The sequence below is a fragment of the Phoca vitulina genome, unplaced genomic scaffold (assembly GCF_004348235.1).
Source record: "Phoca vitulina isolate PV1807 unplaced genomic scaffold, GSC_HSeal_1.0 scaffold19, whole genome shotgun sequence".
Lineage (NCBI taxonomy): Eukaryota > Metazoa > Chordata > Mammalia > Carnivora > Phocidae > Phoca > Phoca vitulina.
Genome location: NW_022589722.1, coordinates 20151960 through 20178860, shown reverse-complemented (window position 1 = coordinate 20178860; position 26901 = coordinate 20151960). Strand labels below are relative to the sequence as shown.

Sequence of the window (26901 nt, the reverse complement as noted above, 5' to 3'; positions counted from 1 at the left end):
TTTGCATTTTCCATGCCAACGGCCTGTTCCTAGGCTCCAATTAAAATATGGATGTCTTGATCCTTTGTCCTTGTAACTGTTGCACCTCTGTCTTCCTCCATGCTTCCAGAGCATGCTGAGCTAAGTATGGTGAGAGCTAATATTTACTGAATGTTGACCATGGGCTAGGCACTCTGCTAAACTCTTTACGTGAGTTAGTTCATTCAGCCCCCACACAGCCCCAAAAGGCAAGTGCTATCATTACCCCTCTTCTAACCATGACGATAAATACACAGATAAAGGACTTGCCCAGGGCCACAGAGCCAGCAACCTGTAGTGGACCCTGTCCCAGCCCCCTTTCTATCCCCTCCTCTTGCTAACCCAGAGGGTGGAAACTGAGGAAAAGAGCCACGTGTTTAGAATTCCTGGTCCCATTCCTGCTTCTAACTAAGCCACTTTGTGGCATAAGGAAAGGTTCAGTTTGTGAGGGAACTACCTTCTTTTTTATCATTGGAGGAAAAGAGAGGGGCTACTGTTCCTGAAAGTTTATGGCACTGAGGCTCCTGTTCATCAGTAAGGCTAGGACCTGGGGGAGAGCCCTTCAGGGGTGAACCACAAAGGGTGCCTCAGGAAGTGGGTGGGATGGGTATGTGCTTGACTCTTCGTTTGGTTTCTGATGTATCATTCATCTCTGCCTGGGCAGAAGGCCACCGTGAAATAGGAACCCAGGGTAGGAGATAGCAGGGCTCTGGACAGGAGACAGTAAGTTTGCTTCTGGCCACCAGGGGGAGCTGATGCAGTGAAGATAGAAACCAGAACAAGAGGACTGAAAGCTTGGTGTTGATGTGGGGTCTAATCTGCATGCACAGCTCAGGAAGCTGGGCGTCTGGCTAAGCCTCCAAGGGCCTAGTTGTATGAGCACGGGGAGAGACCAAGGAAGGCCCACAGTTGACCAGGAGCCTGGACTCCAGGATTAAGACCTTTTTATGGCAGGCTGGGGAGCCAAGACCACCCAACACTGTTGGAGGACTCTCTAGGGAAGATCGAGGGCCCCGCAGGTGGTGGGGGAGGACTGAAGGACCCTGGGCCTCAGCATCCAAGATGTGATGGGGTTTGTGCAGTAAGGCTTGATACGTGGGGCTCTGGACTTGGGGCTCTCACAGTGAGCGTTGCTAGATTTAACAAATAAAAGTACTTAAGTAAATACTGCATGGAACAAACTTACACTAGAATGTTATTTGCTGTTTATCTGAAATTGAAATTAAACTTTTTTTTTTTTTTTAATTTGGAAAAGGGCAGAGCCACTGCCAAGATTTGAAAAGAACACAGGGAGAGACCACAGAGCCCAGCATTTCCAGGGGAAGAGAGGAAACCCCCGTGTGGTGGTGCGCTGCATCTAAGTTTCCTAAAAATAAAAATGGTCCAGGCCCAATGGACAGGACAGAGCAAAGAGGGTGAGAGCAACAGGGCCAGGTTCTGGGGCATACAATAGAGGCTTCTGGAAAGGGAAAGGGGGTGGTCTGCATGTGTCGTGTTGAGGTGTCTGGAGCCTTGATTGGGTGGGGTGTATGTACAGATCTTGGGGAGGTATCAGATTTGACTAATTGTAGGGAAAACTTTTCTTCTAACAGACCACTATCTAGTCCGGGAAGAGGTTGATTTGTGAAATCAAGAGCCTCCTTCTTGAGAGCAAAGATGCTATGAATTGTCGTTGTCAGTGAATTTGCAGTTTCCTCTCTCCTGTCTGTGTCTAAGCCCCTTCTGCTCTCCTCCATGCTTGACTGACTGACTCAAATGAGCATTTTTTTTTTTTTTTTTTGCGGGAGTCAAGTTGAATTCCACGTGACTGGAGAAATGTTACTGAGCACCTACTCTGTGTGGGCACCGTGATAGGGGGCTAGGAGGCGGGAGACACAGACCCCACCCTGTGTTCCCTGAGAGCCCAGACTCAGAAGCCAATAACTCCAAGAACATCAGCACAAGTGTTTACCAGCTACGGAGGCCCTTGCTTTTAATTACAAAGAGACAAATGGCAAGGAAATTACTGTAGCTAAGATGGTGATGATAATAATTGTTATTATAGGAAGCTAACGTTTATTGAGTTCTTACTATCGAAATCTAAGCTCTTTCCCTGTATGAAGTCATACAGTCATCACGACAAGTCCACAACGGAGGTGCTATCAGGGGCCCCATTCTAGAGTTGAGGAACCTGCCCACGTCACAGAGCTGGTAAGCAGCGAGCCCATGTACTACCGCTTTCTTGAGCGCATCTCTTGGATGTCTCCCGGACTCTCAGATGTGGCATGTCTGAAATGCAACTTTTTCTTAACACGTCCACCCCCCCATCCTCCAAACCTGTCCCCCAGTCATCCCGTCTCTGTGAATGGCACGCCTGTCCACCCAGGTGCTCAGGCCAGAACCTTCTCCCATGCTCATGGCCACTCCATCAGCTGTTGATTTCACCACCCCAATCCCAAATCCATCCACGGCTCTCCGGCTCCACTGCCCACACACGGGTTCCAGACACCGGCCTCTCGTCTAGATGAGTGCAGTGGCCTCCTCACGGGTCTCCATCCAAACCAGTCTCTTTCTCTTTTTTTAAAAGATTTATTTATTTCAGAGAGAGAGAGAGGGAGGGGGGAGAGAGAAAGAGCATGAGCGGGGGCGGGGGGAGAGGCACAGGGAGAGGGAGACAAGCAGACTCCCTGCTGAGCAGGGAGCCCACCGCAGGGCTCGATCCCAGGACCCTGAGACCACGACCTGAGCTGAAATCAAGGGTCGGAGACTCAACCGACTGAGCCACCCAGGTGCCCCCAAACCAGTCTCTTATGCAAGAGTGAGCTTAAAATGTAAGTAAGACTGTGCGGTCCCTCTGCTTCAAACCTTCCCAGGCCTTCCCCTGTACTGACATTAGAAGCCAGCTCCCGGGGCCTGGCCCGCACGCTCTGCAGGGCTGAGGCCCGTCCCCAAGTCTTCCGGCAGGTGCCGCCCTCCACTGGCCTGGCTCTCTCCTGCCTCGAGGACTTTCTTCTTGCTCTTCCCTCTCCTGGCTCTTTGCGGGGCTGGCTCCTTCTCACTCCTCAAATATGAACTTGAATGTCACGTCCAAAGGAGGCCTTCTCTAAAGGAGGGCACACCCCTTTCCTGCCTTTACACGCCGCGTCTCTGGCCAGTTTCATCCTCCCCTTTCTTAGCACTTTTCACAATCTGTGACTACCCCATTCTATTCTTCCTATCTGTCTGTCTGTCTGTCTATCTATCTTACCGTTTGTTTGCTGTCAGCCTCCTGGGGGCAGGACCACATCGATCCTGTGGTGCCTCTTACGTTCTTGAAGCATACTGTCTTAACTGATGGGGGGCCATGCAAGACCTGCCATTTATTCTTGAGAGCAGACGCCAGGAAACACCTGTTTTTCAAGAATCCCTCAATCCTACAAAATGAGTAATGGTTACTGAATGTTACCAGCTAAAGCAGGTAAGAAACAGTTTCCATAAAGGCTTGTGAAAACATGGCTTTCTATTCAACCTGGTTTGTTAGAAAATTTAACTCTGCGACATTCAAATTCCTGCAGCATTCCTGTAAACACGACTCAGAGCTCCATTGATTCTTTCTGGAAGGCCTCGGAAGGATCTGCCACTGAAGACCAATAGGTCCCCCTGGGGCCTGGGCGAATACGTGCGCCTTCCGAAGAGTGGGACTTATTTATGCAGAAATCTATTAAGCCACTCACCTGGAGCTTCACCAGAAGGTGATCAACTCTGTGGCTTTCCCCTCTAGTGGCTTTCAATGACGCCATAAAAAATCTGATCAATTTAAGTAAGAGGTCAGCTATGGAAGTAGTCCATTTCTCTGATTTCTCAAGGGCCCCGGCCCCAAGAGATTGGCTCAGTATTTTCCATCCCTTCAAGAATGTGACTTCAGAAAGATGTTTTCCAGGAAGCCTGCAGGCCTGAGCATAGCAAGCAATCGAGTTGCCTTTTCTCCCCTGGGAAGGAGGCAGCGCTGGAAGCATTGGAAGGAGGAGGAGGGCTGTTGGTGCGTTCTGCTGATCTCTTGATATAGTCCCAGTGACAAATGCAAGCAGGTGAGGCCTCAGACACATTTTATTCATATATTCATTTTTAAAGCTAGCATACATGTGAGTTGTGAGCATGAACCCTGGTTCCCAGTGCTGCTACTTAGCAGCTGTGTGATCTTGGGGCAAGTTCCTTAACCTCTCTGTTGTTCAGTCTCCTGAGCTGTAAAATGAGTTTAGTAAGAACACCTTCCTCCTAGGATTTTGGATGTGGGTTAAATGAGACAATCCATGTACAGTGCTTAGAAGAGTATAGAGCTTAGCACACGGCTCTCATGAAATGTTAGCGATCTCATATCATAATCGTTACTGTAAATCACAAAGCAAGGTGTAGACTGGAGAGAACACACTGTATTTGGAAGGACCAAATACAGAGACTTGGAGACTGAAGAACACTGTAGTAATAGCGCTTCTTAAGGTCTCAAATTAGACACCGTAGCTAACAAATTCCACCAGAATAAAGGCAGTCCTTCTCCCAGTGGGGAAACCCTGGCCCCCAGAAAGGCTGCCATGCCTCAGCATGCTTTTGAAGTAAACTGTAAGTGATGACAGAGGTTGGGAAGGGAGGAGGATGGGGGTCACGCTTGAAGAAAGCACAGTTTCTGGAACAGTTCAACAAGCAGGAAATGGCAGAGCAGAGCCACTCAGGAGGCTGGGGCCCTGCCCAGCTTGGCTCCCAGCCCCTCTTTTCTCCCTTACCCCCAGGACCAATCCTGACTCCACCGATGCAGGAAAGTGCCAGGCAGTTTCCAGACTCCCTGGGCATGGACTCTAGGCTAACTCTGGTAAGCCCATCCCCAGTGGTTGCCTGACAGCCTGGGTTTGTCACTCACTGCTTATGCTGTGCACTAACCCTGCACAGGTAACTTAATCTCATTCCATTTTCTCACGTGTAAAATGGGGACACTAACATTTTTACACATTTTACCGATTTAACAAATACTAGTTCTTACCATTTACCAGGCATATTATAACTTTCTGCAAATATTAACGTGTTTAATTCTCACAATAACCCCACGAGGAAGGCATTATTGTTATTAACTTCACAGACAAGGAAAAATGGGGCACAGAGAGGTTAATTAACTTGCTCGTTGTCACACAGCTAATGAACTAGGAGTCAGGATTTAAACCCAGGCAGTCTGGCTCCAGAGTCTGTCCCACTAACCACTCTGTACAGCCCAGTTCCTAACAATGTGCTGGCAATCACTGGGCTTCCATGCATGACTCTGGGATCTGAGTCTCACAGGCCCAAACAGTCCCCACAACCATGACCTCCCCTCACCAGTAATAAAGAAGCCACCCCTTACTGCATGCTCCCTGTGTGCCAGGCACCATACCAAGTGCTCAATTCCTACCACTTCAACCGACCTCTCCTTGAAGGTACTGTTATCATTATTCCCATTCTACGGACAAGGAAACTGAGGCACAGGTCTGAGTGTTCGACAGCAAAGCTTGTCTCCCATGGAGCAGGCAGAGCCTAGTGCTCAAGACCCTCTGTGCTTCCTACCTGCTACCTTGGGCAGGGAACTAACCTCTCTAAGCCTCTCTTTTCCTATCTGCAAAGCAGGGATGATAAGAGTAGTACTTAGGCCTCTATCTGTGAGGAGGATTAAGAAATAATACTTCCGAGCTACTCAGCACAGCATGTGATGATAACCATACACAGAATGCATATTTATTTGTATATGCACACTATTTTGTGATTGTAGGTTCTCTTTCCAGGGATTTAACCAGGCATCCGGAAGTCCACCCCTCCCCCCCATCCTCCCATTACACACTTAATCAGTCCCAGGGCAGGTCCTTCCTTGCCCCCCACAGCCCTTTCCAGCTGCCATGGTGCCCAGTCCTCATCAGGGCCTTGTTTGCAGAGCCTTTGACAGCTCTGATCTTGCTCCAGCAGCTTCTCGCTGCCCCTTCCGTGTTGCCGTTCTTGTTCATCTTGGTCTTACCAGCAGGCTGGCAGCCTGGGACAGAGCGACTTCCCAGGGGGGTGGGGGTGGGGGGCTGTGGGAGGGGTGGAGCCGCTCTGCCCTGCTCCCATGGAAGATGCCAGTGCCCGCCTTCGTGGGGCGCAGGCAGAGGTGTTTACCTGCTGTGGGGACGACTCTGGGGGGGATGCAGCCCGCCCTCTGCTGCCTGGGCCCCAGGACCTGTGATTTGGTTTATAGGATGGTTCCCAAGGCTGACAGTCACATTAGTTGCCTTGGAACAGATTAAGATATTAACAGTAGTCCGAGAAATAGTAAAGATCTACAGTTTTCCTAACACACTGTAGTTAACACTAACAATGGCATTTACAGGTAGCGTTTCCCGTGCTAGACATTTTACAGGTAATAGCTCACCTCATCCTCCAAATAATCCCACTGTTCTCTTTTTATTCATTCATTCATTCATTCATTTATTTGACAGAGAGAGAGACAGCGAGAGAGGGAACACGAGCAGGGGGAGTGGGAGAGGGAGAAGCAGGCTTCCCGCTGAGCAGGGAGCCTGATGCAGGGCTCGATCCCAGGACCCCGGGATCATGACCTGAGCCAAAGGCAGACGCTTAACGACTGAGCCACCCAGGCGCCCCCCACCCCACTGTTCTTTTTACAGATGAAGAAGCTGAGGCATGGAGCTTCTGTCACTTGCCCAAGGTCCCACAGCTTGCAGGTGACACAGCTGGCATTCAACCCCGCTGGTCTGACTTCTGAGCCCACGTTCACGTCCTGCTTAAACCCTCACAGGAACCCCGAAAGGCAGGCTTCCGTATCCCCACCTTACAGATGAGGAAGAAGCACCTGAGAGGCATTAACGAGCCTGCCTTCAAGTCACTTGGCTCCTTCTTCCTCCATTCCAACCCAGGCTAGGGGAAATGCCAGGATTCATTCATTCCGTGTACTGTTCACCGAGCGCCAGCAGCAGGCCGGTCAGGGTCAGCTGCTGGGTCCAGCAGCAAGCGAGCCAGACCGGGCCATGCCCGCCCAGGCTGCACGGAGGACAGTAAGTGGGCTGTTGGCTACAGTGGTGACCATGTCATGGAAAACGGAGGGGTCTGGGAGAAGAATGAGAAGCATAACCCTAACTCCAAGTCCTAACTGAGGCTCAAACAGCCGGCCTTTCATGTTCCTCGGTGGGATACCAGACAGATTTATGATGTCAAGAAGGAGACAACGATGCTGATTGCATTTATCTGGAGCCTCGGGAGCTCACTGAAGGGTGGCAGAGAGAACTACTGATGTATATGCCAACACAGCCTGGTTCCTGGCTGCATAACCCCGGTTATGGTGTAACCATCTCTCTCTGGGCTTCCGCACACTCATCTCTAACATGAGAAGAACAGGACATATGCGTTCAGGTTTTGTGACGAATAAGGGAGACCGTGCACACGAACCTATTCTGGCTACTCTGGAGGCCCTGTTGGAATATGGACACACGCCTAGAGAATGTGGGATGTGGGATGCTGACAGAGACTATGAACTTCCAGAAGATGTGGCCATCGGCCAGCCATCCAAAGTGCAACAGAAACATCATGGAGTATGTATGTATGTTTCTTCAGGGACAAGGATAACGTGTTGGCTATGAGGCAACCCCTAAGCCAGGCATGGAAAACAGGGTTAATCTCAGGCACCAACTCTGATTCATTCATATGGCTGGTTGGAGTATGGTGTGAAGGAGGATTCTGAGGCCAGGTCTCGGCTTCGCCAGGCAAGAGGAACACCAGGGCCCTTTAAAGAAACAGTTCTGAAAGCAATTGGTAAGGTGGGAATATAGGGCCAGGGTAAAGGCTCAGATGAGTGTGGTTTGAAGTCACGGCCATACCACCCATCAGCTGTGTGACCTTGGAGAAATCACATTTCCTCCAACAGCCTCAGTTTTTCTCATCCATAAAAAGGGGGCCTGGGGCTAGTCAAGCTCTTGGGTGCCTCCCAGCATGGGCATTCTCTGAGTTGATCCCATGTTTTCTGGTGCTCATGAACCATTCCTTACTTTGTACCAGCTTTCCTCCCTTCCTCCATCCCAACCCTTGAGCTTCTCTGTTTTTGCTCTTAGTCACGCAAACACTTGTTCATGGCCAAGAGGAACACCTGGGAAAGAGATGTGTGTCAAGGAGTGCTATCTCCCAGCATCCATTCTCCACCCCTCTCCTCAGAGCAGTATAGAATCTTCGCCCCTCACTGAGTTTTGGCATGGCACATGGCACATGGCATAAGAGCCCCATCTCCCCCTCCCCTTGTGGCCGGCGACAGCCATTTGACTGAAGTTCACACCAACAAACATGAGCAGAAGGGATGCAGGAAACTTTCGTGTCCTGGTGGTGAGCTGGAGCCAGCCCGAACTGGCTGGGAAAGCCAGCTGTGTGCGTCTTCCCAACTCTGGCTTGGTGACATCTCCTTGCTAGCCAGAAATCAGCCACCGTGGAAGTATGTTTACCACAGAATCTGGCAGACACTACAAGCCATGGCTCCCGCTGTTCTGTTATTGAACATTCACCGGCACACCACTGTCTATGTCACCTGCTTAAAAGGGATGTCCTAGCCCTGGCATAAGAGCCCCATCTCCCCCTCCCCAGCAGACTTGCCAACATCCTAACCATGCAGGTGAGCTCAGTGTGCTAGCTAAGGCACGGTTGGCCAACTTTTTCTTAGTAAGTGAGGTCGTCACTATTTTAGGCTTTAGGCTAGAGGGTCTCTGTTGGGGCTTGAGGACAGCCATAGACAAATGGGTATGACTGCGCTCCCGTAAAATTTTATTAAAAAAAAATAACAACAAAAAACCAAGCTGACTCATGGGCCACAGTTTGCTGACGCCTGCTCTCAAGGAACTGCAGAGCAACAAGATGGAAGGATTTGGGGTCTTCAAGGGATCTTGTGGAGCAGAACTGCCCCATCGGCCTGCACTGGCTGATCTATTAAATGACGGAGAAATAAACATCTATTTTAGTTAAGTCCCTGTACTTTGAGTTACTCTCGTCAGGAACTAAGAAAGTAACTGCTCCTTATGGCTACTCTCCTAATGCATCAGAACAGAAACATACCTTTCCTAGAATTGAAAGGGTCAGATTTGGCTGCTTTCTCCCATTGCCTAATTTCTGTGTCTCTAGATAAGAATAAGAGAGTCTGCAGGTCCAAGGCAGGGGGTATGTAGGAGAGTAGGTTCCTGGGTCTCGTTTACAAAGGTCTGGGGACCTACAGGACAAAAGCAAGACAGTGTGCTCTGAGCGTGCCTGTGTTTGCACTGGCCAGGCTGCCTGGCGGGGGGGTAGAGGGGGCTGAGGGGTGCATCAGGCCTGCAGGTGCTCCCTGCTATGCCCAGCTCTAGTTTCCCAGTTTATTGGGCACCTGGATGAGGTCAGCCAAGGGGAGGCGGGGGGAACAAGGCCAAGAATTTGCTGGCAGCAAAGGAGCTCAGTAGTTCTCAAAGAGCCTAGAAGAAAGCCACGTTCTGTTCTTGCTGTGAGGTGCAGGAGGTCCACCTGGAAGAGAACTTCAGGAAGTGGGGAAATGTGCAGGGCGTGGGTGCCGAGGGGCAAACTCTAGGCCAGGGCAGTCCTAAGACCCATGCTGCTGGGGCACACACGTGCCCAGTCCTCTCTGTTGTCTTCTATCATGCTGGGTCTATTCATGTGTTCCCTGCCTGGCCTTGGGCCTCTGAGTTTGGACCCTGGACTAGTGAAGGATGAATGTGGTAAGTACCAGAATCATAGATAGATATTAAGGAACTAATATGTTAATAATTCTTCATTAATTCATTCTGATCACCTATTATGTGTCAGGCAGTGTGCAAGGCACACTAAGTGCTTCCATTCTCAAAATATTTTACTGATGACTAAATAATAATGATAATAATAATAGCAAACACATAAAGCATTTCTTGTGTGCCAGGAACTATTTTAATTGTACATATATATACACATAGAGATGTAAATATATCCTACACGTACCTGTGAATGAATATGTGATGGAGTATGCATGTGTATATACATGTAACATACACACACACACACACACATACTCATTCACATATATGATCTTATCAAATCCTTGCCTTAACCCTGCAGAACTTATCTGCATCTTTCAGAAGAGGAAACTGCAGCACAGAAAGGCTAAGAAACTTACCCAGGTCCCAGAGCCAGCAGATGGTAGGACTGAGATTGGAACCAGGCAGGCTGTTGCTGGAGCCCTGCTCTTCCCGCCCCACCCCTACCCCAGTGCCTGTCTGTGCTACTGAAGGTCTTCCACGTTCACTTAGATGCTATTCCGATGCTGCCTGGCTCACTACTAGATGTCACATCTTGGGCCGGGGGCCAAAGAAACATAAATTCCCACTCACAGGCCGCAAACTCGAGGCCCTCTTGCAACTGCCCCTTCCGAGAGCTCCCCATCACCTACCCAACCATTTCTTCTTTCTCACTGTTCCAGCCAACAAGGCCCATTGCCCGTGCCACACGCACATCTCCTTACTGCTTTCTTTCTTGCCTGCACGCATGGTGTGTCCTCACCTCAGATCCTCTCCCTCTATCCTGCTTTCTTTCAAGTCCTCCTGCAGATACTAGTCCCACTAAGCAGCTTCTGGCTTGCAGAATCCCAGAAGGTCAGTGCTGAACAAGAGCACTGGGGCCAGCTCCTAACCTTGCTAAGATCAGGGTACTAGAAGCCTGAGAAACGTTAACTGATCGGAAGGGGTCGCAGATGTGTTGAGGAGCAGAATCCGTGTCTTCCTCTAAGGTCATTTAGCAAGTCTCTCTATGGATACTTTTAGACTTGTGTAGAGCAGCGATTCTCAACCAGGGGTGCCTCTGTCACCCAGGGGACACCCGGCAAACGTCTGGAGACAGTCTGGGTGGTGACAGCTAAGGAGGTATTGCTGGTGTCTGGTAGGTAGACAGATGCTGCTGAAATGTGCAATTACAATGCACAGCACCACGCCCCCCCCCAAACAAAGAATAATCCAGCCCCAGATGTCCACAGTTGAGAAAGGTTGAGGTTGAGAAATCCTGGTGGAGGGTAATAACATTTTTTTTTTGTATCATCTCGTATAGATTAAGCAGTTCCCATTACAGGATTCTGTAAGTGTGACCATAAAATGGTGCCTCAGAAATGAATTGTGAAATGACAATTCAGAGGACGACAGGCCTGACTTGGACACAAGCCCTGCTCAACACGCTTTCCCAAAAAGCCAAATTCCCTTTCATAGGCTTCCAGGCCCCCAAGCTGATGAGTTTTTCCTTTTCTTTTGGGTAGCGAAAAGATGAATAAATTGAGACTGTTTGGTGCTGAAGTAAAGTCACACCAAGATCTCCGTGCACCTTTGTAAGGAAAAAAATTGTATTATTGCAGCAAATGGGACGTGTGATGGTGCCAAGTTCCTAGGAGAAATCTTTGTCCAAAAATTGTGTCTACTTGCTGTTTAATGCTGCTACCAAAGTACAGAGAAGGGCCGGCTCATTAACCTGTCTCGGATAAGGTAAAGAAAGTGTGCTTCCATGTCTTCCTCCCAGCCAATCTCTTCTGCCTTGTGAGAGATCCCAAGGGGCCTGGAACCTTTCTCCTCTGCAGAAGTAGATGGCCAGTTAGTGGCAAAACCCACTGTGTTTGCCTCCCCACAAAACAGAAATTCCGGGTCCGTTCAAATATGTGAAAAAAGAGCTCTCTCAAATGCAAGGGCTACAAACACCCAGGCGGATGAAACTAGTGTGCTCATTTCTGAATGTGCTGTCATGTTCTTTTGTATAGAAAGTAATAAGGCATCATCACTTGCTTTGGCATCATGGCATATTTTAAAAGAGTCGAAAATGAGGCCTATCCTTTAGAGAAAAGAGTCACCCCTAATTTTCGCAAGCCCTTCATGTACCCCTCTTTGGTAAAGGCTGGTTGTTGAGGAGTCCTCCAGAGAGTCCTTTATCTCCTTCATGTATTGTTGTAGGACCTGAATTTTTAGCTGGGCACATGGCTGCCCAGAGAAAGGTGGCTTCTGGGCAATCAGATACGGCCACACAACTAAGCGCTGATCAACAGGAAGTAAGGAAAGTGGTATGTGCAATCTCTGGAGTCTGCTCTATCCTTCTACTTGTCCTCTTCCCACTAAAGAAAGGAATTCCTGGTGGGTGGGGTCAGTCATATCACGCCATGCCATCACTTACGGGATGGCAGAGCAACAAGAGGGAAGGTGCCTGGGTGCCTGGCTTGGAGTTGCCATAACAGCCCCAGACTGCTCATGCCTGGACCATTGTGTGCGGGAGAATTTCAAACTCCTGTCTTATCCAAACCACAGGTATTTTGCAGGTCTGTTACAGCTAATGAATCTGTATCCTAATGAATCCATTCCACAAATGGGTTTTTAAATTAAAATCAATTCAGGGAAGGGGCGCTTGGGTGGCTCAGTTGTTAAGCGTCTGCCTTTGGCTCAGGTCATGATCCCAGGGTCCTGGGATCGAGCCCAGCATTGGGCTCCCTGCTCCGCAGGAAACCTGCTTCTCCCTCTCCCACTCCCCCTGCTTGTGTTCCCTCTCTTGCTGTGTCTCTCTCTGTCAAAAAAAATAAAAAATAAAAAATAAAAAAATAAAAAATCTAAAAAAAAAATCAATTCAGGGAAGCACACAGGAAGTGCCAAGTACATGCCGCTACTGGGTTAGGTGTTGGAGATTCAAAGAGAAAAGTACACACACCATCCTCCAAGGAATCTAGAAAGGACTAGCGGTCTTCTGTGTAATAATTTTCACAAATACACACATGCATCAGTGGTTGCGGTACAAGGGCAAAGCTTGAGTGTGACCATTCCAACACTCCCAGGGACACCAGTCCCGTAAGATGCTCTATGATGGGTGCACAAATGTTTTCTGCAAAAGGCCGACTAGTAAATATTTTAGGCTTTGTGGGCCATACGGTCTCTGTCGTAACTACTCAATTCTGCTGCTGTGTGAAAGCAGCCACAGACTATAATAAGCAAATGGGTGTGGCTGGTGGTCCAGGCTATTTCATTTATAAAAACAGGAGACAGACAGCTCTAGTTTGCCAGCCCTGCTGTACAGTATTTAAATAGGATAACCTTCTCCTTGGGACGTACAAGAAACATAGGTTGTTAAAAGCACTGAGAGTTTTTAAAAACCTGTTTGATTTTTATTTAGGCCAGTGTTCCCCAAATTTATTGGACCCCTTGCCACTTTTAAAAAATAATGCTTTTTAACATCCCAGAACTGGCCTTCTAAATATGCTGTTACAAACACTGGCTAGCTAACTTTTATTGTTAATAAATTAATTTAGGGCACACATAAAATAAAAAGGTAATACAATGACCACCTATATGCTCACCACCCAACCCAGCGGAAAAAATAAAGCATTTTAAGTGCACACAAAGCACTGTAGTAAGTACTACACACCCCTCCTGATTCTATCATGTTGTCCACCTTCCTGAGATTACCTTCTCTCTTCAGTTTGACATTTATCATCCTTATGCATGCTTTATACATCTTATGACTTTTACTCAATTCCTGATAATATACAGACTGTTCTGCATTTTGGTAAACTTTATGTAAATGTTAGCACACTACACAAAATCCTGCCTCGATTTGCTTTTCTTTTTTCTTTTTTTTACACAATATTACGTTTCTGGGATTTGGCTGTGTAATAACATGTAGATCTGGTTCATTTATTTTCCTTGCTACTTGGTATTCTATTGAATGAACATTTATTCATTCCTTCTCTTGTAGACAGCTTGTTTCTTTTCCTTTTTCTTTATTTTGCTATTATAAATACAAAATGAACTCCTTTGTATACGCCTCCTTATTTCCATACGGAGGATTCTCCAGGACATAGACCTAAGAGTGGAAGAATGTGTTTTCAAGTTTACGTGAACGTAAATTCAGAGTGCCCGATGGCACAGAGTGGTCTCACCGTCCTACATCTTTGCTCAAATCTGGTATCATCACACTGTAACTTTTTTGCTGGATCCGATGGGTGTGAAAGGCATACCTGGGTGTGGTTTGGAATGCATTTCAGGATGACTAGTGAGGTTGAGTCCTTTTCATATATTTCTCGGCCATTTGGTAGAATATTTCCACGTTAAGTCTTCACGAGGATCTTTGGCCCTGGCCCACGCTGGCTCTATTAGGTTGGTGCAAGAAGCTGCCATGCACCCGAATTTCTAAGAGGAACTAAGGCTGGAGGCTGAGCCTTTCAAGATGAATCTGTGGGCCTCGTTCAAAGTGACTTTCACATTTCCCAATGTTGATTCTCTGACTGGAGCTACCCCTTTGGCAGAGAGAACTGGGCTTTGGAGTCAGACAGACTTGGTTTGAATCTAAGATGGGACACATTCTACATGTGATGGTGGGCAGGTTTCCTAACCCCCGGGAGCCCCGGGGTTCTCAGTGTGCCGAGGAAAAGAAAGACCCTTCATATAGCTGAATGGAGCAGAGTGTGAGAAGCACCCAGGACAGTGTCTGGTCCAGACAGGTTCTTGATCATTAGTTCCCTCTATCATCTGCTAAGATATAGGAGTGGCCATGAGCTGAAGCTCCACCTATTTCTTTCCATTTTTTGTGTGCCTCAGTTTCCCCCACAGGTAAAAGTCTCATTCCCATCTGCACATCTAACGTCAGGCCACAAGACGGAATAATCTTCAGGGCTAGGCAGGCCTTTGGAGATCATTGAGTCTGGTGGTTCTTAACATTTCCTAGAGCAATTTAATGAACTGATGAAAGGGAAGTTCATTCTGGAAAAACGGCCCGCACACCCAGCACGTCGCGAAGACTACAGACAAGCTGAAGGAGGGGACCCACTCCCTCCCTGTCACCCAAAGCCCCTTTGTTGTCATGGTTTTGTACTAAGTACTTTATACTAAGCACATGCCTCTGTAATAAGTACTGGTTGCCTGCCTAATTGTGAAAGGAAGATACTGTTCCTGCGTAAATAATATTTTAAACTAGAGTTTAAAAGATTCATTGGCAGGTAAGTCAAGAAGCACCCTGGGCAGAAATTTAACAGACTCAAGAGGAGGGCAAAAAAGAGAAAGAAAAAAAAAAAGTCCCTGTTCCCTGGAAGCCAAATCCCATATGGCAAACTACTCCCTCACAAAGCCAGCTTGGATGGGAAGCTCCAATTTGGAAGTGAGCCCCAAATGCCATTTAAGATGTAGTTCTCGGTGTTGCTGCAAGCATCACAATGTGTTTCTGTTTTGCTTTTAACACTCTGAAAGCTCGGAACAAATCCCAAGTGTTGGCAAACTGTCTGTCGCCTGCAATATGGTTTCTGCCCCCACCCAGGTGTAGAAAGCCCCGCTGCAGAGGGCGCGTCCCTTGCAGCTGCCTGGGGTTCCGGTGGCCCCCTCTCCACCTGGGTTCCCTTGGCACCCACTACCTCACCTTCTTCGGGCTCTTCTCTGACCTAGGGCCTCTCTCCCTTTATGTCACGGTGATTCCTCTTCATCAGTACCTTCCCTGGGGCATTGGTGGTCACCCGTCTGCCAGTGTCTCCCCCAAAGGCCTCTGGAGTTGAGACCTCTCTTCGAGACACCTGACTCTTATCCGACTACCCACGTCTCCACGTTGAAGCCTTTTTGCATCTGCATTAGTCCAGGAAAAGTCTTAGTCTGTTTATTTATAGTAGCAGCAACATACCTAGTATAACTCAACTCCCCTCCCTCCCTCCCTTCCTCCTTTCCTCCCTTCCTTCCTCCCTTCTATCTTTCCACAATTACCTACTGGACCCACCTATGTGTAGGCTCTGTGGTAGGCCCCAGAATTCAAGTATATCTGATTTCTGCCCCAGCTCTAACAAGATAAGGAAGCCAGCTGTCTAAGTCCATGCTGCATGACCCTTTCTTCTGGAATATTCTATGCCCCCTAACCTCTTCCCTAACTTCTTGCTCACCTGGGGCAAGGCCCTGCCAATCAGGAGCCATATGTGCCTTTGTCCACACATCCTCCTTTCCTTCTGCTACCTCTTCCCACTAGTGACCCCACTTAAGGTTGCAAATGCAGCTGGTGATGGGTGCTCGGCTGCTTTGAGGAGGTGCGGTACTCTAGCCAGTGATGACCTTCAAAACTCCTGCTTGTCACTGGGGTGGGGAGTGGGGCCCCCCGGTTAGCTGGCTGGGCTGATTCTCTTCCGGCATGCTGGGGTGGCTGCCTCAGCATTGGACACAGAAGGGTGGAGACATGCCTGGCCTCAGTCTGGGCCACAAGCCCTATCCCCGGTGCTATACGACCACATCTCATCAAGATACTTATTTCCCCTCTCTCTCAGAGGAAGTTGAGGCTATTGTTTTTCACAACAAGGAGGAGAAGACCTTCTTGGTCCCAAGTGGTGGAATAAAGATAATCACCAATATTTAATGTGCATTTACTATGACACAGTGTACTACATGGTTTATATGCCACATGGTGCTAATAAATATATATTATTTTTAGTTTTTTTAAAAGATTTGCTTATTTTGGAGAGAGAGAGAGAGGGAGAAAGAGAGAGAGAGCAAGTGGGTAAGGGGCAGAGGGGGACGGAGAGGGATAAGCAGACTCTGCACTAAGCACGTAGCCAGACTCAGGGCTCGATCTCACGACCCTGAGACCATGACCTGAGCTGAAATCAAGAGTTGGCTGCTTATCCGACTGAGCCACTCAGGCGCCCCATAAATATATATTTTTATTTGATCCACCCACCACCTTATGAGGTGGGCGATCCCCCATTTTGCAGATACGGAAACTGAGGCCTAGAGAGGTGAGCAACTCACCTAAGGTCACGTAGAGAGTAAGTGGTCACGCGAGGACTGGAACTCAGGTGTCAGGCGGCAGGGCCCACACTCCTAACCACTGTGCTCTGCTTCCTCTCTGTTAGATGCTCGGGGAGAGCAGCTGACTCCCTGGCAAGTTTGCTCTGGTGAAAAAGCCTTACATGGACCCTCTCATTTCAGTGGACAACCAGCTGGGGTGGCAACTTGCCTTTGGCATATTCAAAACTGAACCCATCATTACTTATCCCATATTGTCCTTGTCCTGTACTTGTTAATAGCATCCCTAGCTACATACTCTCCCAAGACAGAAACCCCAGAGTGACTTTTTACTGTAAAAATCTGGTGAGGGGAATAGGTACCACATGCTACAAAATCCAACAGTCAGGTGAGTTTCCCTCCCATCTCTGTCCCCCCGTGTGATGGGTTAAATTATGTTCCCCCATCAATATGTTGACATCTAGTTCCCCACCTGTAACTTTACTTGGAAATAGGGTCTTTCTGGATGTAATCAAGTTAAGATGTGGGTCTTAATCCAATAGGACTGGTGTCCCTATAAGCAGATGAAAATGTGGATGGAGATACAGAGAGAAGAAGGCCACGTGAGGAGGAGGCAGAGATTGGGGTGATGCTGCCACAAGCCAAGGAATAGCTGGAGCTTCTAGAAGCTGGAAGAGGCAAGGAAGGATCCTCCCACAGAGGATCTGAAAGGAGCACATCCCTGTTGACACCTTGATTTTGGACTACTGGCCTCCAGAACTGTGAGACCATACCTGTCTGTTGTTCTAAGCCATCCTGTCCACGGTACTTTGTTACAGAAGCCACAGGAAACCCATACACCCAGTTTGCCAAACCGATACCACCCCGGGTAACGGTTTCATATCTACCCTTCCAGAGACAGCCTGACACGGGTAGCAAACACAAGTGCATTCTTCACACAAAGCTGACACCTTACACACTATCCTGCGTGGTATTTTTCATTTGGCAACACGGCCATTAAAAAAAAAAATGGTGGTAAAATATACGCAACACAGATTTACCATCCCAAGCATTTTCAGGCGTGCCGTTCCGTAGCATTGAGTACGTTCCCACTGTTGTGCCACGGTCACCACCACTCATCCCGGGAGCCTTTTCATCTTCCCAAACCGAACTCCATCCCCAGGAAACACTAACGCCCCAGCATCACCCCCACCCCGGCTGCCGGGGTCACGCCTAACACCCCTCACTCCCTCACCCCTGCACGGGTCACCAAGTCCTGCCCCTTCAACTTCGCTGTGTCTCCAGCCCTCCCCACCTCTCAGTCCGGCAGCCGGCTGCTCTCACCTGTGTTCCCGCAACCGCTTCTGGACCCCTGGCCCACCCCCGCCTGCCTCCGCCCATCATCCACACGGCCACCAGCCCCTCTTGCCCAAATACAAATCTGAGGGCACCTGGGTGGCTCTGTCGGTTAAGCATCTGACTCCTGATTTCAGCTCAGGTCATGATCTCAGGGTCCTGAGACTGAGCCCTGCCTTGGGCTCTGCGCTCAGCGTGGAGTCTGCTTGAGATTCTCTCTCTCTCCCGCTCTCTGCCCCTCCCCCCACACTTGTTCTCCCTTGCTCTCTCTCTAAAATAAATAAATAAATCTTAAAAAAAAAAAAAATACAAATCTGGTGTCGTCTCCCTGCTCAAAGTCCGCGATGGCTCCCACCTCCTGCAAACGCAGTCAGACTTCTGCACGAAAGACCCCCCACATGCAGATCTCAGCCCCGCACTCTGCGCCATGTCCCATGCCTGGTTCAGGGCCTGGCCCCCAGGAGGCGGCTCAGAGCCGTGGCGCTCGAATGGTCTGAATTCCTTGTTTCTTCCAACACACGCTCCCAACTGGAGGCGTACGCGGTTCCCCCTGAGTGGACGGACTTCCCTTCCTCTGCTCTCTTCACCTTCTCTACCTGATCAGTCTGTTCATTCTGCAGCATTCACATCAAAGGGCACCTCCTGCCTTTCTAGCCCTCCTGGGGCGCGGTCTGGACTGCCCTATATTTGAAGAGTTAGCACATTTTTCTGTAATTACTTGGAGACCTCTCTGTCCTGCCCCCTGCCACCCCCAGATGGTGTGACAGCCACACGGTAGGTGTTCGGTGTGCGCCTGCGGAGGGCAGGACCGCCCTGCTAGCTCAGCTCCCGGAGCAGCCTTCATGGCCTGACCCCGACGCCGTTAGGGGAGGACAGGGGAGCCCCACGGTGACTCTCCTGGGATCAGGGCGAGGGCAGGTTTGTCTTCCAGGAGGCACTAATGCACTGACATTAGTGTGGGGCGGCGGAGGCTCGCTGGGGTCACCATGGGGCCTGCAGCACGGATTTCATGCCCACTGGACTGAGGAGGCGGCTGGCACTCTGTGGCTGCACCTTCAGCCCGGCCCAGCCCAAGAGGCTGCGGGGAGCTGAGGAATTTTCCGGAGCCAGGCAAGGACAAGGGCGTTCCAAGGAAGGAGAGAGAGAGTGACTTCTGACTCTGTGAGAGGCTGGGGAGCCTTCCAGGGCCCACGGAGCCACGCCAGGGCCCAGGTGCTCCACCTCCACGACCTTCTGAGGGACAGACGGGGAGGCCCCAGGGCTGGATTCAGGGGTCGATGTGGAAGTGACTGAGGGAAATGGCTGCTGTGGATGTGGCTCCAGATCCCCTCCCTTCTTCCTCCAGGGTCTCCTGCCCATGATAGCAAGTGTACCCTTAAATAAAGCAGGAGCGTCACACTGTCTTTCCCCTTTGGAGCCCAAGGTGCTCTCTGAACGCCTCCTCAATTCCTATCTGCCCCACACAGGTTCACTTTCTTTGTAGCACTCAGACTCTGAAATCACCTTGCCCATTTGTTACTACTGTTTATTGTCCGCATCTCCCCAGTGGTGCCTCAGTCCCGGGGTCTCTGTGCCCAGAACAAGGCCTGGCTCCTTACAGATGCGGGGAGGACGATGGAGAGCATCTCTCCTTCTGACATCAAGAGCCAGAACTCCCCTCATCTGGCTGATCCTCTTCTTATAGGAATGAGGGCCAACAGCTCTAGCAGGATGAGGTCTGTCTTCTAGGTGACTCGGTGACCACCAGATGCTGTGGCCCTGATGTGGTGTCCCTATGCCCCCCATGGGGACTGGCCGATCATCAGCACCCCATACATGTTTGGTAAACGAACCCAAACTCCCAGCTGTCATTATAAGGCTGGGTGGAAGGTACCAGAATCTTTTTTTTTTTTTTTTTTTTAAGATTTTATTTATTTGAGAGAGAGAGAATGAGAGACAGAGACCATGAGAGGGGGGAGGGTCAGAGGGAGAAGCAGACACCCTGCTGAGGAGGGAGCCCGATGTGGGACTCGATCCCAGGACTCCAGGATCATGACCTGAGCCAAAGGCAGTCGCTTAACCAACTGAGCCACCTAGGCGCCCCAAGGTACCAGAATCTTAAGACAGGTACTGTTGTGGTGCAACCTTCACCTTAGAACCTAGTTTGACCCAAACTGGACAAATGACAAAGCCTGTTAACCTCAAAAGGTGTCCAGGAGACCTGAGAAGGGTTAAAAGTAGCAGATCAAGCTCTGGTGCAATTCGTTAAATTCATACTCGACTCCCTTCTGGGGTTCCCCACCCCATGAAGCAGCTGTCGCCCCCATCTTTACAGGGAATGAATCTCATCCCATGAGGCGGGTGAAGTGACTTGCCCAAGGTCACCTGTTACAAAGCAGCAGACCCAGATGAGAGCATCTAGAGTGGGGTTTGGCACCTAGTAGGTGCTCAATAAATACAATGAAAGAGTGAAGGAAAGAACATAATGATGACCCTGGTATCCTATCCTGATACCCTTTGCACTGTACCACTCCCAAACTTACCCATTTTGGGACAGCTCAAAATCTGGTTTGAATTTAAGAGACACTCTTTGCAAAAAGAGCAGCCATTTCCTGGAGCGAGCTCGTGGTTCTAACAACCCCCAAATCCTGTTGGTAGGTGCTGTTTATCAGCTAAGTTAGGATTTGAGAACACGCCTTATTATCATTATTTTAATACAGCCCTACTCTGGAGCAGAAAAACTGCCTCTTACAAATATGGGGAAATAAACAGTATTTAGTCTTTGTATTTCTAAAATGTTTCAAGACCAATCATTAATAAGAAAATGTACAAACCCTGCCAGGATGTCTTATTTGTTCTTTCCTTTATTCTACTGCCTCCCCTCCCCCCTCCCAAAGGAGAGGGAAAAGAAAAAAAGAAAAGGCCGAATGTCCCAGGTTTAGATTATCTGATACTTTAATTAAGGAAGAATAAATGGGTCACCCCTGTCAGCTTACAGACTGCAGTCCCATCAAATGGTGTTCCTTTTGAATAAACCCGATCACCATGGTGAGGCTTTACCATAGCTGAATAAAGACAAAAGAAGAGCTCGGGCCGCATTTGGCCAAGGTCGCTCTGAAAATCAATGGCTGCGCTAGCATCAGACCTGAGAATCCTTGACTCGGTTGTTCTGTCCCAGCTGGTATCCCAGGCTGCCTCCCACCAGGACACCTCGGCCAGCTGGTAGGTAATTATATGTGCTAATAGTCACGACACTAGCCGCCAACACCAAGATCCCAAGTTCCTGAATTTGTTAGAACATCCAAGGACCCGCCCCTTTCTAGGGCTGTTTATTGAGAGAGGCGAGCTTCAAGCTCTGAGCTCTGCTCAGCCCAGCCCAGAACTAAGAGCCTACCTGGCAACTGGGAGGATGAACGTCTGAGAGTGGGGAGGGGAGGGCGACAAGGAGACTGTGTTGTTACCTTCCCTCGCCAAGTCCTCCATTCTAGAACTCACGTGCCTCACAGTAGCTGTGTGACCTCAGACAATTTCCACAGCCTCAGTGAGCCTCAGCCTTTCTATCTGTAAAATGGGATAATAAAACCTGCCTTGCACAATTGTTGGGGACTGCGCGCCATGAAGACTGAGTGCCAGGCACAGAGTAGGTGTCCAATACCTATTTGTTGGATATCTGAATGAGCAAAACTTCCTGCAGACTGGAGACAGCAATTCCTGCTTCAGGTCACATGAAATGAGGTGGGAAAATATATGTATAGATGTGTCTGTAAATTGCCTAGACTGAAAAATAGTCTTTTTTTTTTTTTTTTTTTTAACTGGTGCATCCGTCATGTACTGAATTTAGTCTAGTTAATGGAATTTCTGAGTTTTACACTTACTATTTAGGAAAGCTAATGAAATACTGTATTTTCTTTTTCTCTTCAAAAATGATTTCCAAACTTGAACATTTAGCTGGGCCAGTCGATGAGTACGTCTTCTACACATCATTCATGATTCTGGAGACAAAGGAGTCAAGAATTGAGAGCTAAAGGACTAAAAATAGCCTGGAGACTGAATGGAACTGACTTCTTTTGTTTCCCCGCTATCCATGTGTGCATTCTGGCCTGCCAGGGCATTATGCTCGCGTCCTGGATACCAGTAAGAGCTCCATGCTGGACGAGGGGCACGGAGATGGACAGTGGCCCCTGGAAGCTCATGCTCAGTCTACAGAATTGCAACAAGGAAAAGAAGCATCTGGAAGAGGGTCGTTAGCATCCTTGAAGAGGGCTGAGTCTAGGTCTAGGGTTGGGGAACCAGAAAAATTGGTTGTATCTCTGGGTGTCTGGGCTCTTAACCCTGTCACTTAGTATCCGTGTGATGCTGGGAGAGTTACCTAATCTTGCTGGGCCTTGATTTCTTCCTCTGTAAAATGGGACAGCACTACTTTCCTGGATAACAACAGTATCTGGTTTGAGGTTCACATGAGAAAATGTTAAGAGCCTTTAAGAATTATAAAGCAATATGGGGCACCTGCATGGCTCAGTCCATTAAGTGTCTGCCTTCAGCTCAGGTCATGATCCTGGGGTCCTAGGATCAAGCCCAGCACCGGGCTCCCTGCTCAGTGGGGAGTCTGCTTCTCTCTCTCCCTTTGCCACCCCCCCCCCCATAGCTTGTTCTCTCTCTCTCTTAATTAAATAAATACAATCTTAAAAAAAAGAATTATAAAGCAATACATAGGTACGAGTCTCCATTGTTATTTCAGGGATAGTAGAGGCCTGGGGCAGTGCTAGCTAATAAAGACCATGTCGTGAGCACTTTCTTCCTTTTAGGCCTTATCTGTACAGGTGTTTCATGTTCTTGGCCCCACTTTGTGCCTGTACCAACCTCTGAGGGGGGCTGTTTTCATAATGGACATGTTATGGGTTGGGAAACAAAGGTCCAGAGAGGGTAACTAGCTTGCCCAAAGATGCACAGCTAATTAACCATGGCGGTGGGATTTGGATCTAGACAATGGGACTCTGGAGCCCAATCTCCTAACCTTTAAGCTATGGAATCTCTTGAGAGCATGACAAACAAGAAGGAATACTTGGACAGCCACAGTTAAGGAAATATCTTACTTTCCCTGCCACCCAGCAGACTCAGGACTGTTGCAAAGAGAAGAGCTGGAGCCTTGAGGACAGCTCCGACTCGAGCTGGGGACAGCAGGTGAGGTGGTGGGAGAGAGCCTGCAGGTAAGGTGCCACTTCTGGGAAAGAGGCAGCAGGGGAGTTTTGCGGGCAGAGGATGGGCTTTGGAGTATGAGCCACAAGGACCTCATCTCTGGTACCTCCATCTATAAATTGTCCCCCCAACGGCTTCCTAATCTGTAAAATGGGAAGATGATACTCACCTCAGGAGGCTGCCTCAGGGATTAAATGAGACAAGTAATGAATGTAAATCTCCTCCTGTAATTGATAACTAGCACACAGTAGGTGCTCCATAAATGACTGTTCCTTAGCCTCCCCCCAAGACATGCTGTTATTCCAGGTGGCAAGGTATAAGGAATGGCCGTGCAGGTAGAAACTGCCTAGATAGCCTAGACAGAAACACAAGGAGAGTACAACTCAGTGGTTAGGACTGTGGGCCTGGAGGTCTGGGCCACCTGAATCCATATCCTGGCTTCATCACTTACTAGTCCTATGACCTCGGGCATGTTATTTAACCTATCTGTGCCTCAGTTTCCTTATTTATAAAGTGGGCATGATAACAGTATCCACCTCATAAGGTTTGGGAAATATTAGATATTAATTAATCTGTGTAAAGCACTTCAAGGAGCCCAGCATACAGTAAGTATTCAACAAATGCCAGCAATGATAACTTAGATCAGCCCCCTGCGTGGTCCCGGGTGGAGGGGCGCCTCTGGGTCTTCAGGGGGCTCTGTTTTATGCTGCAAACCCTCCCTTTCCTTGCAGACCCCAGTCAGATCCTGGAAGGGTGGAAATCTCTGCAGCCTGGTCACATGATTGGGCTAGATGAATTTCAGAGGAAGGGCAGTTCCTCATTGGAGGCGCAGCCGGGATTTGAAAATGGTGATTATGTAGGAGTCGGAAGTCTTTGACGGTGTGTGTTCAGGTGTGAAGTCTCTAACCTCTTTGAGGGTCTGTGGTCCAAGTTTGCATCTATGGCATCTGGGGTTCTGTATTCAAGGTGTGAGGTCTCTGAACTCATTTAGGGTGTGGGTTTCAAAGTTTGAGTGTGAAGTATCTCGAGTGTGTTTAGCGTGTGAGGCTTCTTAAATCTTTGAAGACGTCTGTCCTAAGGTGTCTTAAAAATTTATTTTTATTTATTGAGACATAATTGATGTATGGTATTATATTAGTTTTAGATGTACCCAATAGTGATTTGACATTTGTATACATTGTGAAATGATCACCACCAGAAGTCTAGTTACCATCGGTCACCTTACAAGTTCATAAGTATTACTGAACATATTCCCCATCCTCATGACTTATTTATTTTATAACTAGAAGTCTGTACTTCTTAATCCCCTTCACCCATTTTGCCCACTGCCCCATTCCCCTCTCCTCTGGCAACCACCAATCTGTTCTTTGTATCTATGAGTCTGGGTTTTTGTTGTTGTTGTTGTTTTGGCTTTTTTAGATTCCACATATAAGTGAAATCCTGCAGTATTTGTCTTTCTCTGTCTGACTTATTTCACTTAGCATAATACCCTCAAGGTCCATCCATGTTGTTGTAAATGGCAAGATTTCACTGGGTTTTATGCTAAGTAGTATTCCACCATATATATATATATTTGCCACATCTTTATTCATTCATCTATCGATAGACACAGGGTGTTTCCATATCTTAGCCAGTGTAAACAATGTGCAATAAACACAGGGGTGCATGTATCTTTTCCAATTAGTGTTTTTGTGTTCTTCAGATGGAACTGCTGGATCATAAAGTGGTTCTATTTTTAATTTTTTGAGGAAGCTCCATACTGTTTTCCACAACAGCTGCACCAGTTTGCATTCCCACCAACAGTGCATGAGCGTTCTCCTTTCTCCACATCCTCACCAACACTTGTTGTTTCTTGTCTTTTTAATAACAGTCATTCTGACAGGTGTGAGGTGATCTCTCATTGTGGTTTTAACTCGCATTTTCTCGATGATGAGTGATGTTGAACATCTCTCGACGTTTCTTCTTTGGGGAAATGTCTATTCAGATCCTCTGACCGTTTTATAATCAGATTGTTTGGTTTTTTGTTATTGAGTTGTATGAGTTCTGTACATATTTTAGACTCACACCTTGAAACACAGATCACCAAAAAAGTTCAGAAACCCCACTCATCAGCACAAATCCCCAACAGCAGATGGACATTAAACATTTAACAACAACTTGGAGACCTCAAACTCTGAGATGAGGACCCTCAAACCACTCAGACAACCCATGCCTTGGACATAGACACCCAAACTTCTCAGCTCTCGTACTCTAGACAGAGATGCCCACACAGCTTGTAAACGGAGACCGACAGATGGCTCAAGGGATTCACTCCAGTGAACACAGATACCCAAGTGTTCGGGATGAGATACTCTGGATACAGACTCCCCAAATACTTCCAGAACCTCACAATCTGGAGATAGATATAGAAACAGAGCAGAGACCTGCGGACAGACATATTTTGGACACACACCCAAAACTATCTTGTATACCATACACCAAGAATACAAATTCCCAAACAGCCAGAGACCTCACACCCTGGGAAACAGCTAGCCAGTTCAGGGCCCCCAAGAACAAAGACTCCAACCAGCCAATAGATCTTAACACATTGATAAAGACCCTTTCAACAGCTCAGAGAGCTTGTACTCTGAGTTCAGAGACCAGCAATCCAGGACGTAGAACCCACAAGGAACCTAGGGACTTCCAACCCTGCACAGACCACACCAAATGGCTGGGAGACTTCAAACCTGGGGCACAGATCCTCAAGTAGCCAGACAGCTCAAAATGTGAGCACAGACCTGCCAACAGCCCACAGACACTGTGACACAGACTTCTCAGCAATTCGAAGATCTCACACCCAGGGATACAGACCCCCAAACAGCTCAGAAGCATTACACCCAGGGACATGGACACTCAAGGAACTCAGAGACCTCACAAACTGAATGAACCCCCCCCAAAACTGTTTAGAAACTCCAGATGCTGAGAAATGCAAATCAAAACCACAAGGAGCTATCACCTCACGCCTGTTAGAATGGCTCTCTTCAAAAAGCTAAGAAATAACAAGTGTTGGTGAGGATGTGGAGAAAAGGGAATCCCCGTGCACTGTTGGTGGAAATGTATATTGGTACAGCCACCATTCCACCAGAGAAAACAGTATGAAAGTTCCTCAAAAAATGAAAAATAAACGACCCTATGATCCAGTAATCCCACTTCTGGGTTTATCTCCAAAGGAAACGAAAACAGGATTTCAAAGACACATCTGCACCCCCACGTTCAACTGCAGCATTAGTCACAATAGTCAAGATATGGAAACAGGGGCGCCTGGGTGGCTCAGTCATTAAGCGTCTGCCTTCAGCTCAGGTCATGATCCCAGGGTCCTGGGATCGAGTCCCGCATCGGGCTCCCTGCTCGGCAGGGAGCCTGCTTCTCCCTCTCCCACTCCCCCTGCTTGTGTTCCTGCTCTCGCTGTCTCTCTGTCAAATAAATAAAAAATCTTTAAAAAAAAAAAAAAAAAAGATATGGAAACAACCGGAGTGTCTGTCAATGGATGAATGGATAAAGTTGATGTGAAAAAATATTTATGTACATAATGGAATATTATTCAGTCATGAGAAAGAAGGAAACCCTACCATTTGCAACAGCTTGGATGGACCTT

At 48.3% G+C, this 26901-nt stretch overlaps 1 protein-coding gene across 2 annotated transcripts in view; it reads right to left on the bottom strand.

The window, feature by feature from the left end:
* Positions 1 to 26901, bottom strand: part of BTBD11 (BTB domain containing 11) — a 299557-nt gene that overhangs the window by 48351 nt on the left and 224305 nt on the right. The window lies entirely within an intron of this gene.